This window comes from Rattus norvegicus, chromosome 14, assembly GCF_021556685.1.
Source record: "Rattus norvegicus strain SHRSP/BbbUtx chromosome 14, alternate assembly SHRSP_T2T, whole genome shotgun sequence".
NCBI lineage: Eukaryota > Metazoa > Chordata > Mammalia > Rodentia > Muridae > Rattus > Rattus norvegicus.
This window is the reverse complement of record NC_141547.1, coordinates 85,956,526-85,969,102: the sequence shown is the minus strand read 5'-3', so window position 1 is coordinate 85,969,102 and position 12,577 is coordinate 85,956,526. Positions and strand designations below refer to the sequence as shown.

The window sequence follows — 12,577 nt, the reverse complement described above, 5'->3', positions numbered from 1 at the left end:
AAAAACAACCCCCAGCCCCAGCTCTGACCCTTGCAGGCGCCGCTCATGATAGGGGTGCCTGCTGACTTAAAAAAAAAAGTGTCACTGTGGTAGGACGTTCTCCCAGGGGGGCTGATGGAGAGAGCAAAGATCTGAATAAAAAAGGCTTGAGGGGCCTGCAAGGTGGTTCAGTGGAAATGAGGGCTTGTCAGCAAGCTGGATGCCCTGAGTTCAATGCCTAGAACCTACATTCATGGTGGAAGAAGAGAATGGACCCCTACAAATTGTCTGACCACGATATTGTCTGACCATGATACATGGGTATACCTTGTGCACACACGATGATGATGATGGTGATGGCGGCGGTGATGATGGTGGTGGTGATAGTGGTGATGGTGATGATGGTGGTAATGGTGGTGGTGGTGATGATGATGGTGGTAGTGGTGATGATGAAGGTGGTGGTGGTGGTGATGATGGTGGTGGTGATGATGATGGTGATGAAGGTGGTGGTGGTGGTGATGATGATGGTGATGAAGGTGGTGGTGGTGATGATGATGGCGATGATGGTAGTGGTGGTGATGATGGTGGTGGTGGTGATGGTGATGATGATGGTGGTGGTGGTGATCATGGTGGTGATGATGGTGGTGGTGGTAGTGGTGATGATTGTGGTGGTGATGATGATGGTGGTGGTGGTGGTGGTGATCATGGTGGTGGTGGTGGTGATGATGATGGTGGTAGTGGTGATGATGGTAGTGGTGGTAGTGGTGATGATTGTGGTGGTGATGATGATGATGGTGGTGGTGGTGGTGATCATGGTGGTGATGATGGTGGTGGTGGTGGTGATGATGATATAACATAAAAAGAAGGCCTAAGGAAGAAAAGAGCTAGGGGCTTTGGACCCTCCAGGGGATCAGAAGAAAGACACAGTGCCAGAAGTTCAGGGCATCTAGGCAGGGAGCACCCTTCTAACCACCCTGTGAACATTAACAAGCTGTAGGGTGAATGTGGCCATGAGGCCTGTTATGGTTTGAATAGACTTGGCCCTGGGAGTGGCACAATTTGGAGGTGTGGCCTTGTTGGAGTAGGTGTGTGCTGTGGGTGTAGGCTTTAAGACCCTCATCCTAGCTGCCTAGAAGCCAGTCTTCTCCTAGCAGCCTTCAGATGAAAATGTAGAACTCTCAGCTCCTCCTGCACCATGTCTGTCTGGATGCTACCATGTTCCTGCCTTGAGATATTGGACTGAACCTCTGAACCTGTAAGCCAGCCCCAATTAAATGTCCGTATAAGAGTTGCCTTGGTCATGGGGTCTGTTCACAGCAGTAAAACCCTAACCTAGACAGGGCCATCCCCCAGTTCATTGCAGAATGCAAGCAATGGCCCATCAGAGTCCTGCAGAGACACAGATCGCCCTCCACCACTTCTGCTGCCTCCTCCCTGCCCTAAAAAGAAGGAAATGCTGCCACACAGAGTATATGTCTGCTCCTCTGCCGATGACCCCAGCACTGATCATCATGAGTTAATGTCCTTGAGCAACAAAATGTCAGAAAATGGCTTTTCACCTGCAGCTGATTGCAGACAAACTTTGGTGTCAGTTTGGACATTGAAAAATATGCACCAGGTGGCCCTGAGTGCGTGTGCTCCAGAGCACACCGCACAGACTCCAAGCAGTTCCTCTGGATTCTGCTTCTTCAAGGTAGTAGGTCTGGTCTGAGCATCTTCCTTGTAGCTTGGCTCTGATCTTCCCAGAGAAACTCTGGGCTTTAATTGCTTACTCTGGCAGGGAGGGGCCTTCTGAATCTGGTTAGTTTCAGGGACTTCCTGAAGCTGTTTTGAGGATTTTTTCCCCCTTCCTGCTTAAGGATTTTCCTGAAGGATGAAAGGGTTTGACCTCAGAGGAAACTGTTATACAACAATCAGCAGAGGAGTTTCAGTTTGTTCTTGGTCTTTTTTTTTGTTTTGTTTTGAAGCAGAATCTCATTGTGTGGCCCGGCTGGCTGGGACTGAGAGTGGATACAACCAAGGCACAAGGGAGTATACTGTAAATACTTGGCTTCTGGGGAAGGAAACTGCAATAAGAAAGGTCTTTGAAAACTAAACCAAGCATAGTGGCACACACCGTTAATCCCAGCACTCGGGACGCAGAGGCAGGCAGATCTCTTCTAAGTCTGAGCTGGCCTGGTCTACATTGTGAGTTCCAGGACAGTCAGAGCTCCACACAAAACCCTGTCTTGAAAAAAAAAAAAACAAACAGAAAAGTAAGTGATAAGTAGGCCAGAGAGATGGCCTAGCAAGTAAAGAGGCCGGTGCCAAGTCTGATGACCTGAATTGGACCCTGGTGCCCTCACAGTAGGCGGGAAAAGTGACACCCCTCACCTCCCTGGTACTGTGGCACACCACCACCCATGCCTCCACTCATACAAGAATAAGTAAGTGAAGGTAACTGGGTTTTGTTTATTTTTTCCACTGTTCAAGGTTTATTTGCAGTTTTCATTAGCATGACACTTGGGTGGTTGGTTCCATCATCCATGTGCAGATCTTATATTTCACATAATATTACCATGTACAAATATAATACATAAAATATCCTATAGAACATTTGTGCACAGGCCGTGCATAATGGACTTACACACTGGAGCCAGGTTATGACTAACTGGGAACTCTTTGACCTGGGCATGTTTGGTGAGGGTACAGCAGGCTCACAAGATAATTGAAGCCTGAATACAGTTGGCAGTGTGTCTCGGAGACAGTGAATGTCACACACACACACACACACACACACACACACACACACACACACCAGGCTATCACTATACAAGTACCACTGAGCATCAGGGTAGAGCTGTGGGAACTGAGGATTTTCCCAGACCACCTTAACACAACTGGACAAACCACAGCTCAGATGAGAAGGAGACAGGGTGTGGTCTCCATAGAAACCCTGCTGCAGCCTGGATAGTGAAGTTCTAAAATTCCTGGAAGACTAGAAAAGCTCCTTCTGGATTCCCCAGAGGGTATCTGCACTCTTCTTCAGGTGCGCTTCCTCTTCAGGAATCAAAGTCACTTTCACAATATCCGAGATTCCGTTTTGTCCCAGGATGCACAGGACACTGAGGAAGACGCCATCATCGATTCCAGAGAGACCCTTAGTCATGGTGGAAATAGGATGCACCCGCCTAAGGTTCTTCATTTTGCTCTCAGCCAACTATGCTGCAAAGAGGCCAATGGCCCAGGATGTGTAACCTTTCAGCTTGATCCCCTCATAGGCACCATCAACCACCTGCTTGTGGACCTCCTTCCACCTCTCCATATCATCACCAGTGCCCAGTTCTGGGTTCAGAGTCTTCAGAGAGAGGCTGGCAACGATCACACCACTCTACACAGGCACACTGCTCCCCCAGGAACCCACCCGTGACAGCTCAGCAGGTGAACTCCCAGCCTTTCTCCATCGGGTAACGGAACAGAGCTGAATCCACATTGCAACCACTTCTAATAACTCAGCTTTTGGGAAAGCCACTGATTCTCCAAGCCACGTAGGTCAAGACATCCACTGGATTTGAGACAATGAGCAGCTTGCAGTGTGAACTGTGCTTCACGATGTGAAAAACGATGAACTCGAAGATGCTCAGGATTCGCTGGACCAAATTGAGCCGGCTCTCTCCTTCTTGCTGACAGGCCCCTGCTGTGATAATGACCAGCTTGGAGTTTGCAGTCATACAATGGTCTTTGCCAGAGACAATTTTGTTGTTCTAAGGAAAAGGCTGCCGTGCTGGAGATCCATCATCTCCCCACTCAGCACAGCTTCCATGACATCAACAAGGGCAAGCTCATCTGCCAAGTCCTTCATTAAGATACCAATGGCACTACCCAAAGACTATACATGGACTGACCCTGGACTCTGACCTCATAGGTAGCAATGAATAGCCTAGTAAGAGCACCAGTGGAAGGGGAAGCCCTTGGTTCTGCCAAGACTGAACCCCCAGTGAACGGGATTGTTGGGAGGAGGGCATTAATGGGGGGAGGATGGGGAGGGAAACACCCATAGAGAAGGGGAGGGGGAGGGGTTAGAGGGATGTTGGCCGGGAAACAGGGAAGGGGAATAACAATCGAAAGGTAAATAAGAAATACTCGAGTTAATAAAGATGAAAAAAAGAAAAAAGAAAAAAGAAAAAAAAAGATACGGATGGCACTAGCCATGCCAAGAGCCCCAACCCCAACAACTATAATCTTGTTCTGGGGAACCTGTTCTTCCTTAGGAAGACTCACAATTCTTGGGGGGGTTGCCATCTTGGACTTTGAAATCTCTTGGGTCCGCTAGTGCACAATGGGGCTAAGGGACGGTAGAGTAGCAGGGTGGTCTGAGCTCAGCGACAGTGGCCGCAGCACTGGTAATTGTCTTGATTATAAAAAAGAGATAAAATCGAGCAGTGGAAGGGAAAGTGAGAAATGGAGATGTCAGACCCCACGTGACCTCCTACCTCCAAACACAAGCACCCTGAGCCAAGCACTGGTACAATGACAGGCTGACAGGAAGCGTCATCATTAACTTAAAAGTCCTATAGAATACTCCAGCATTCCAAGAATAAGTCAGGAGGGGTTGGGGATTTAGCTCAGCGGTAGAGCGCTTGCCTAGCGAGCGCAAGGCCCTGGGTTCGGTCCCCAGCTCCGAAAAAGAGAAAAAAAAAAAAAAAAAAAAAAAAGAATAAGTCAGGAAAAATGAGCCCACAGAGAACTGAGGCTAAAAACAAAGAATGAGGAAGAAATGTTGTACAGATCAAATGAAGAAAACACACTCCCTCCTTTGGAAAAAAAAATGAATCAGAAAAAGCTGTAAGTCTACACTCCAAAAATAATTAAATATAGTTTTTTTTTAATCTAATCTGGGTGATAAGGGTCCAGAATTTGAGAGGCTGAGGCAGAAGGGCTGTGAGACTTGACTGCAGTCAGGGCTACACAGTGAAAAACAAATCTTTAAAAAAAAAAACAAATCTTGCATATGCATCCCCTCGTGGTTTTTCCTGAAATACACACAGGAGTACTCTCTAGTGAGCAGTTATTTGAAGGTGCCCTTTAAGAAGGGAAGGTTATTCCTCCTTTCAATCCCACAGGCTGTTCACTGAGAACCTATTCCGTGACCATGAGGCCAAAGGAGACAGCCGTGCAAGGTGAAGCACCTACTAAGCACCACCCTTACAAGGCAAGAAAAGAGGAAACCAAGGCAAGAAAACAGGAAACGAACACTGGGGAATCTTATTAGTGAAACACAGGAATGACCAAAAACCTCAACCACCCCCTCAGGCAGTCTAGTAGCGCAATGTACACAGTGGTAATTGCACGGTTTCTTTCCACAGACATCATTCCTTAAATGGCAGCCATCTTTTCTAGAAATGGATTTGTAGACTTAGTTTAAAACCTTTCCAATAAATACGTTGCTCCACTGCAAATGCATAAAACAAGTCTTCCAGAAGGTTGTCCTAAAGTATGGAGGGGGGATAAAGACACACCAAGTCTGAGATTTAAATACCAAGAGCAGAGCTGGAAAACCAAGGAAAGAATTCACAGGACTTGGAAAAGAAATGGAAGGAAACTAGAAGGCTGCCTCAGAGCGGGAAAGGAATCAGAAAACTGCTAGGACAGAATGGGTTCAGATGCAGGGTTAACAAAGGCTGTCAGAGGGGTTGGGGATTTAGCTCAGTGGTAGAGCACTTGCCTCGCAAGCGCAAGGCCCTGGGTTCGGTCCCCAGCTCCAAAAAAAAAAAAAAGGCTGTCAGAGGAAGGCGCCGGAGACCCAGAAGAGCCTAAAAAATAAATCAAATAACCCAGTGAACAAAATGAAAGGGGCCAGACAGGAAGACGTAGAAATAGAAGTCAGACAAAGGAGGAGTCATTCCCATGCTGCTGGAGTCCCTAAAGAAGCTAACAATATCCAAAACTATAGTCTAAAACGAATTCTACAAATCAGAGGAGATATGAGGGTTCCTAAGAAACAAGATTAAGCCGAAAGAACCCAGCTTGAAGTGTGTGTGTGTGTGTGTGTGTGTGTGTAATTGCATTTTTTATTTTTTTAATTTATTCATTTATTTTATGAGTACATTGTAGCTGTCTTCAGACACATTTTTTTTTTAAATAATACGTGTGGACATCTTGTATATCGACTGCTCTCTCTCATCCTCCACCTCCCAACCACACTCTCTGTCTGCTACCACATACACACACACACATACACACACACACACATACACACACACACACACACACACACACACACACACACACACAAATGTCTCTCTCAGGTTCAGGTCTGCTCATTACCTTCTGTGATGCTCCAGGATTAACCAGGGTCAGCTGGGTATCCCCGGGTTTAGAGCCTGGTGGCCTCCAACTGAAGTCAAGACATATTTTCATAAATGATTCAGTAGTACTCATAAACGCTTAACTAAATGCCACCGTTGAGGATGAAGATAAAATCTTTATGGCCACCAGTCACAGAAAGCAAACAAATTTATAGGAAGAAAATTAGATTGACCTCCATGCCTTTTATAATAAACCACAAAGCAAGACATGAATAATAGCTATCATGGTTTACACGCAAAGCTTTCTCCATGGGCTTATGCGTTTGAACGATTGGTCTTCAGCAGGCGGTGCTGTTTTAAAAGGTTACCGAACATTTAGAAAATAGAAGGAGATGTGGTCCACATGGACAGCAGGCCTTGGGGATTTTTACAGCCTGGTCTTACGGTCTGCTGATGCTTCCTGCCTATGAACACAAGGTGACCACATGCATCCTATGCTCCAATCACTATGCCTTCCTACCATGATGGACCGTGTCCCTTCACAAACTGTAAACCCAAATAAGCCATCTGTATTGGTTATTTTTCCATTGCTATGATACAACGCCATGACCAAAAGTAACTTGAGGAAGAGGGAGTTTTGAGGGGCCTACAGTTCCAGGGGAATGAGAGTCCAGGATGGCAGAGAATCCTTGCAGCAAGCAGCAGGCAGTAACAGAAGCAAGGAGCTGAGAAATCACACTGTCACCCTCAAGCAAAAGTGGAGAGAGTGAATTTGGGGGTGGGGGGAAGCAAGCCCATATAAGCTCAAAGCGTGTCCCAAGTGATGTACTTTCTCTAGCAACGCCACACCATGTCCCCAAATAGCACCACCAACTGGGGACCAAGTGTTCAAATACCCAAACTTATAGGGGACATTTCTCATTCAAACCGCCACAGCCTTCCTGCCGGGAATTATGTCCCAGCAGTAAGAAGTGTGGCAAACACAATAACCAAACAGGGCCTTTTCAAAAACTCAATGAACGAGGATTTAAACCCAGCCACACACACAGCAAGAACAGAAGCCTCCGTGAGAGCGCGAGAGACATTTCAGGAAACCCGCAGGTAGATTGACATGCGAATACATTCTCTTTAAACACGTGATGTGATCTTTAAACACATGGTGGTGATTAAATGGAGGAAACCCCTCCAGGATCTTCCTCTCATGGATCTCAGGATTAGCTGGGTGGAGTCCAGCTCTGAGGTCACCACTCCCTTTACTCCGTTTAGCATCAGGTTTTTCTTCAACCCTCTCATCCCTTTGCGTGTAAATTTGTATCCAGCCTTATGTGTCCCGGTGTTCGTTTTCTCCTCGAAGTGTCCCCTTTGTATTTCTTTTGCCCCACCGTTTTTATTGTAGACCATTCCTAAGACTGTATAGATCATTCATAAGAAAGGTCAGAAGATCAGTCATTAGATCACTAATAACCATGTGTCATAGTTAGAGGTTTTTGTTGCTGCGAGGAGACACCATGACCACAGCCACTCTTCTAAAGGAAACATTTCATTGGGGCTGGCTTACAGGTTTGAGAGGTTTAGTCCACTATTGTCACGTGGGAAGCACAGTAGCATGCAGACAGACATGGTGCTGGAGATGGAACTGGGAGTTCTACATCCAGACCATCAGGCAGCAGGAAAAGAAACTGAGCTGGTGCCCTTTCCCCTGGCTGGCAGCGCGGAGGCCGCACGATGCCTGGAGTTACTGTAAAAGACGTTAACCAGCAGGAGTTCGTCAGAGCTCTGGCAGCCTTCCTCAAAAAGTCTGGGAAGCTGAAAGTCCCCGAATGGGTGGACACAGTCAAGCTGGCCAAACATAAAGAATTTGCCCCATATGATGAGAACTGGTTCTACACGAGCTGCTTCCACAGCACGGCACCTGTACCTCCGTGGTGGTGCAGGGGTTGGTTCCACGACCAAGATCTACGGAGGACGGCAGAGAAACGGTGTCAGGCCCAGCCACTTCAGCAGAGGCTCTAAGAGTGTGGCCCGCTGGGTCCTCCAAGCCCTGGAGGGGCTGAAAATGGTGGAAAAGGACCAAGATGGGGGCCGCAAGCTAACACCTCAGGGACAGAGAGATCTGGACAGGATCGCCGGACAGCTGCCAACAAGAAGCATTAGAACAAAGGATGCTGGGTTAATAAATTGCCTCATTCATAAAAAAAAAAAGAAAAGAAAAGAAAAGAAAAGAAACTGAGCTGGTTTTGGACTTCTGAGAACTCAAAGCCCACCCCCTAGTGACACAAACAAAGCCACACCTACTACAACAAAGCCACACCCCCAATAGTGCTGCTCTCTATGAACTAACCATTCAAACACATGAGTCTATGGGGGCCATTCCCATCCAAACCACCAGTAATAACTAGGCTATCTTGAAATCTCCTCTGCCAATGATATTAATCTAAAACTATAATTTAGCCTCAGGCAAAATTTTTGGACAAGGGCAGCAGCCACATTTTTTTTTTTTTTTGCCAAAGTATGGCAAGAATAGTCTTTAGGACATTTGCCAATGGTCATCCCCTCTGAAACCTCTTGAGCTCGGCCTCCATACTCTGAATTTCTTTTAAGTCTTCCAACCTCCTACTAGGATAGCCTGTTTAATTCATGCTTAGAAGCATTCAACTATTTTTCTAGCCCAAAGTCCCAAAGTCTTCCATATTTTACCAATAAACAGCATAGTCAAACCTGTCACAGCAATACCTAACTCCAGGTCCCAACTTCTGTCTTAGTCATTGTTCTGTTACTGTGAAGGCCATGACAAGGCCACTCTTAAGAAAGCATCTAATTGGGAGCCTGCTACACTTACAGAAGGCAAGGCTATGGCCACACAAGGGAGAAGGGGGGAGGAGGGGGAGAGAGAGAGGGTAGGGGGAGGGGAGAGGGGGTGGGAGAAAGAGAGAGAGACTGGGCCTGTTGTGGACTTTTGAAATCTCAAAGTCCACTCCCAGTGACACACCCCCTCTGGCAAGGACACATCCTTCCCAAACAGTTCCATTAACTGGGGATCGGTCGTGCAAGCATACACATCTCTGGGGCCATTCTCATTCAAACCACCACAAAACAGGAGGAAGAAAATCATCGTAAATAGATCAGGATTTGGGGACAGAGTGGTAGAAGCAGGAATGGGGATAGGCGTTAATTATCCCTGCTCTCAGGTGACCTAGGATGGGTCTCATTAGCTATAGTTTGATGTCCTCGCTGGTCATGAGTGGTAAAGGTGGAACCCCTTTAAGGTTCTCCATTTTTCAGATGTGAGACCAGATGAGAGAAAACATTCAGGTGTACACCCCCAATGAGTTCCCAGAGACTCAAGGACAATCCTAGTTAGGGTCAGGACCTCTTTACTGATGTGGAAAATGTCTCTGCAGGACAAAGAGCCAGACAGAAGCAAAGATAAGGCTGGATCCATCCAGAAGCTACGATTCTCTCACATCCAAATCAACAAGGGGCTGGTTCAAAGCACCAGTGTCATAAGTTCATGGTTAATCTGTTCTACGTAATAAAAGAAGCAAGGCAGCCACAGCCAGTCCACAAAGGAAGCTAACACAATTCCCTACAGTGAGGTTTATTAGAAGGAAGAGGCCACAGAGTGTGTGTTGGGGGGGGGGATTATATAGAAACAGTACAATATATGGAGATCTATACATGACGGTGTCCTAAATGGAAGGATGGGCTTCCCTTTGAAGCCTGGAAAGTGGCTTAGAATGAGAGACAGACAGACATGCAAGACAGACAGACACATACATACATACATACATACATACATACATACAGACAGACAGACTAGACTAGACTAGACAGCTCCAGCACAAGAAGGGATAGCAAGGGGGGTTGGGGATTTAGCTCAGTGGTAGAGCGCTTGCCTAGGAAGCGCAAGGCCCTGGGTTCGGTCCCCAGCTCCGAAAAAAAGAACCAAAAAAAAAAAGAAGGGATAGCAAGGATTGGGCCAGGGGAGCCTCTTCAAAGCAATCTCCCTAGGCAAATCCACCTCAGAAGTCTCTCAGGACTAAACTCCCAGAGCTAAGAAAAGGTTTGACTTTTTATAACTTTTAGGAGTGGCAGGAAGTTTCCCATCACATAATTTAGTTCATCCCAGCTTACGTGACAAGGAGCAAGGAAGAGCCAGGTACCATAAATCAAGAGCTGTCTAGGCACAGCAGAGTCCAAGAGGGGGTGGGGGAGGGAAGTGTGGCCTGATCCAGGCTGTGGGATTTGGCCTAAAGATGCAGGCCGGTGTTCTAACCGTCTCCACAGTGCTAATGGCTGTGTGAGAACACAACCGACCAAGTTCCTCTGCAAAAGAGCAGAGAAGCACAGCCACCTCAGAGGGTGCGGGCCTGTGGGTCACAGGATGTGCTGATCTCAAAGCTGGCTCCTGGCAGGCAGCAGGCCCTCAGGAAGGATTTGCTGTGTTTCAGGACTGGATGTCCACACTTCTTCAGCAGCTTCTCCATTGTTGTCAGGAAATGTTTCAGTTTCTGGCTACAGAAGCTGCTACCATCCTGTTCCCGTGTCTGGCCCCTCCCCAACACACACACACACACACACACACACACTCACACACTCACATACACACATGCACACTCACATACAGTCACATACATACACACTCACACACATATACACACACATGCACACTCACATACACACATACACACACGCACACTCACAGACGTTCTCACACACATATACACACAACTCACATATACACACACGCACACTCACAGACGTTCTCACACACATATACACACATGCACATGCACTTACACACTCACACACACACAGACACATACATACCACACATGCACACGCACTCACATGCACACACACATACATACACACTCAGACACATACACACACATGCACACATGCACACTCACATATACACACATGCACACTCACAGACGTTCTCACACACATATACACACATGCACATGCACTTACACACTCACACACACAGACACATACATACCACACATGCACACGCACTCACATGCACACACATGCACACATACATACACATGCACACACACACACCTTTTTTTTTTTTTTCGGAGGTTCTTCTTTTTTCGGAGCTGGGGACCGAACCCAGGGCCTTGTGCTTCCTAGGCAAGCGCTCTACCACTGAGCTAAATCCCCAACTCCCACACACACCTTCTTTAGACCCAGCATTCAACCTGGCCACCCTCTTCCATGCTGAAGTCTCAGTGAAAGCTGTATCCAGGCCTGCCTTCTAGGTGTCCTTCTAAGAAATCCTACAGACTGAAAGATACCACTTATGGAAAGGCTTAAGCAAGTAGAAGGTTGTAAATCTGAAATTCAGAATCTCCTAACTGCTTTGTAGACCCACTCCAACCAATGGGCCCCTTCCAGGGTCTGCTCCTCAGACAAGGGGCTGCTAGAATCTCCCAGGGCTGCCCCAAGGAAATGACTGAATTAGAGGGCCGGATTCCCTTCTGACCTGGTTCCTTACCCCTCAGCCAGTACTTAGATCTCAGAATTCACCTGTCAGCTTTGGCCTCCAGTTGTAGCTGCTTCTCCATTCACTCCCAGTTTCCAAAGGTTATGAATGGTCTCCTTTGGGGTCTGCCGGAGACTCTCTGTGCTGCACGAAGGTGAGACAGGGTCTCATGTAGCCCTGGCTGGTCTTGAGCCCCTCACCGCCTGCCCTGACTCTGCCTTCCAAGTGCTGGGACCACAAGTGTGTGCCCCACCTGTCTCCTGGTGCCTTTTTAGAAGTCAGTGTTTAGAAAACTCTGAGGTTATTATTCTGTTTGGGCTTCCAGATTTGCTTTTGCTTTATTGTGTACTTACTTGCTGTACGTGTGTGTGTGTGTGTGTGTGTGTGTGTGTGTGTGTGTGTGTGTGTACATGTAGAGATCAGATTCTCTCCTTCCATCCTGTGGGTTCAAGACAGAACTCTGTGGTTGAGCTCAGTGACGCACCAACACCCACCATGCCATCTACTGACCTCATTCTTGCTGTCTCTAAAGAAGTGTGTTTTCCTGACCAGGCCTCTTTCTTTTCCGTTTCACTTTATCGTAATTTATTTCCTCCTATTCTTTGGGAGTTTCTTTGCTATTTTTTTTGTTAAGTTGAATGCTCACTTACTTTTACTTCACTTTTCTTGCTTTCTGATTGCATTTGAGGGGTCCACATGGAGGTTTTTATGGAATTCTCCACAGGAAACACCTCGCCATTTTTTTATGCAGCCATCAGTCGTGGAAGTCAATGGTAAGACAATCTCCACATTGCCATCGAGTAGACCGTGCCCCCAT

At 47.0% G+C, this 12,577-nt stretch overlaps 1 pseudogene; it reads right to left on the bottom strand.

Moving 5' to 3' along the window:
- Positions 1-1,639: 1,639 nt before the first annotated feature.
- Positions 1,640-3,963, bottom strand: Ldha-ps24 (lactate dehydrogenase A, pseudogene 24; annotated as a pseudogene).
- Positions 3,964-12,577: the final 8,614 nt, after the last annotated feature.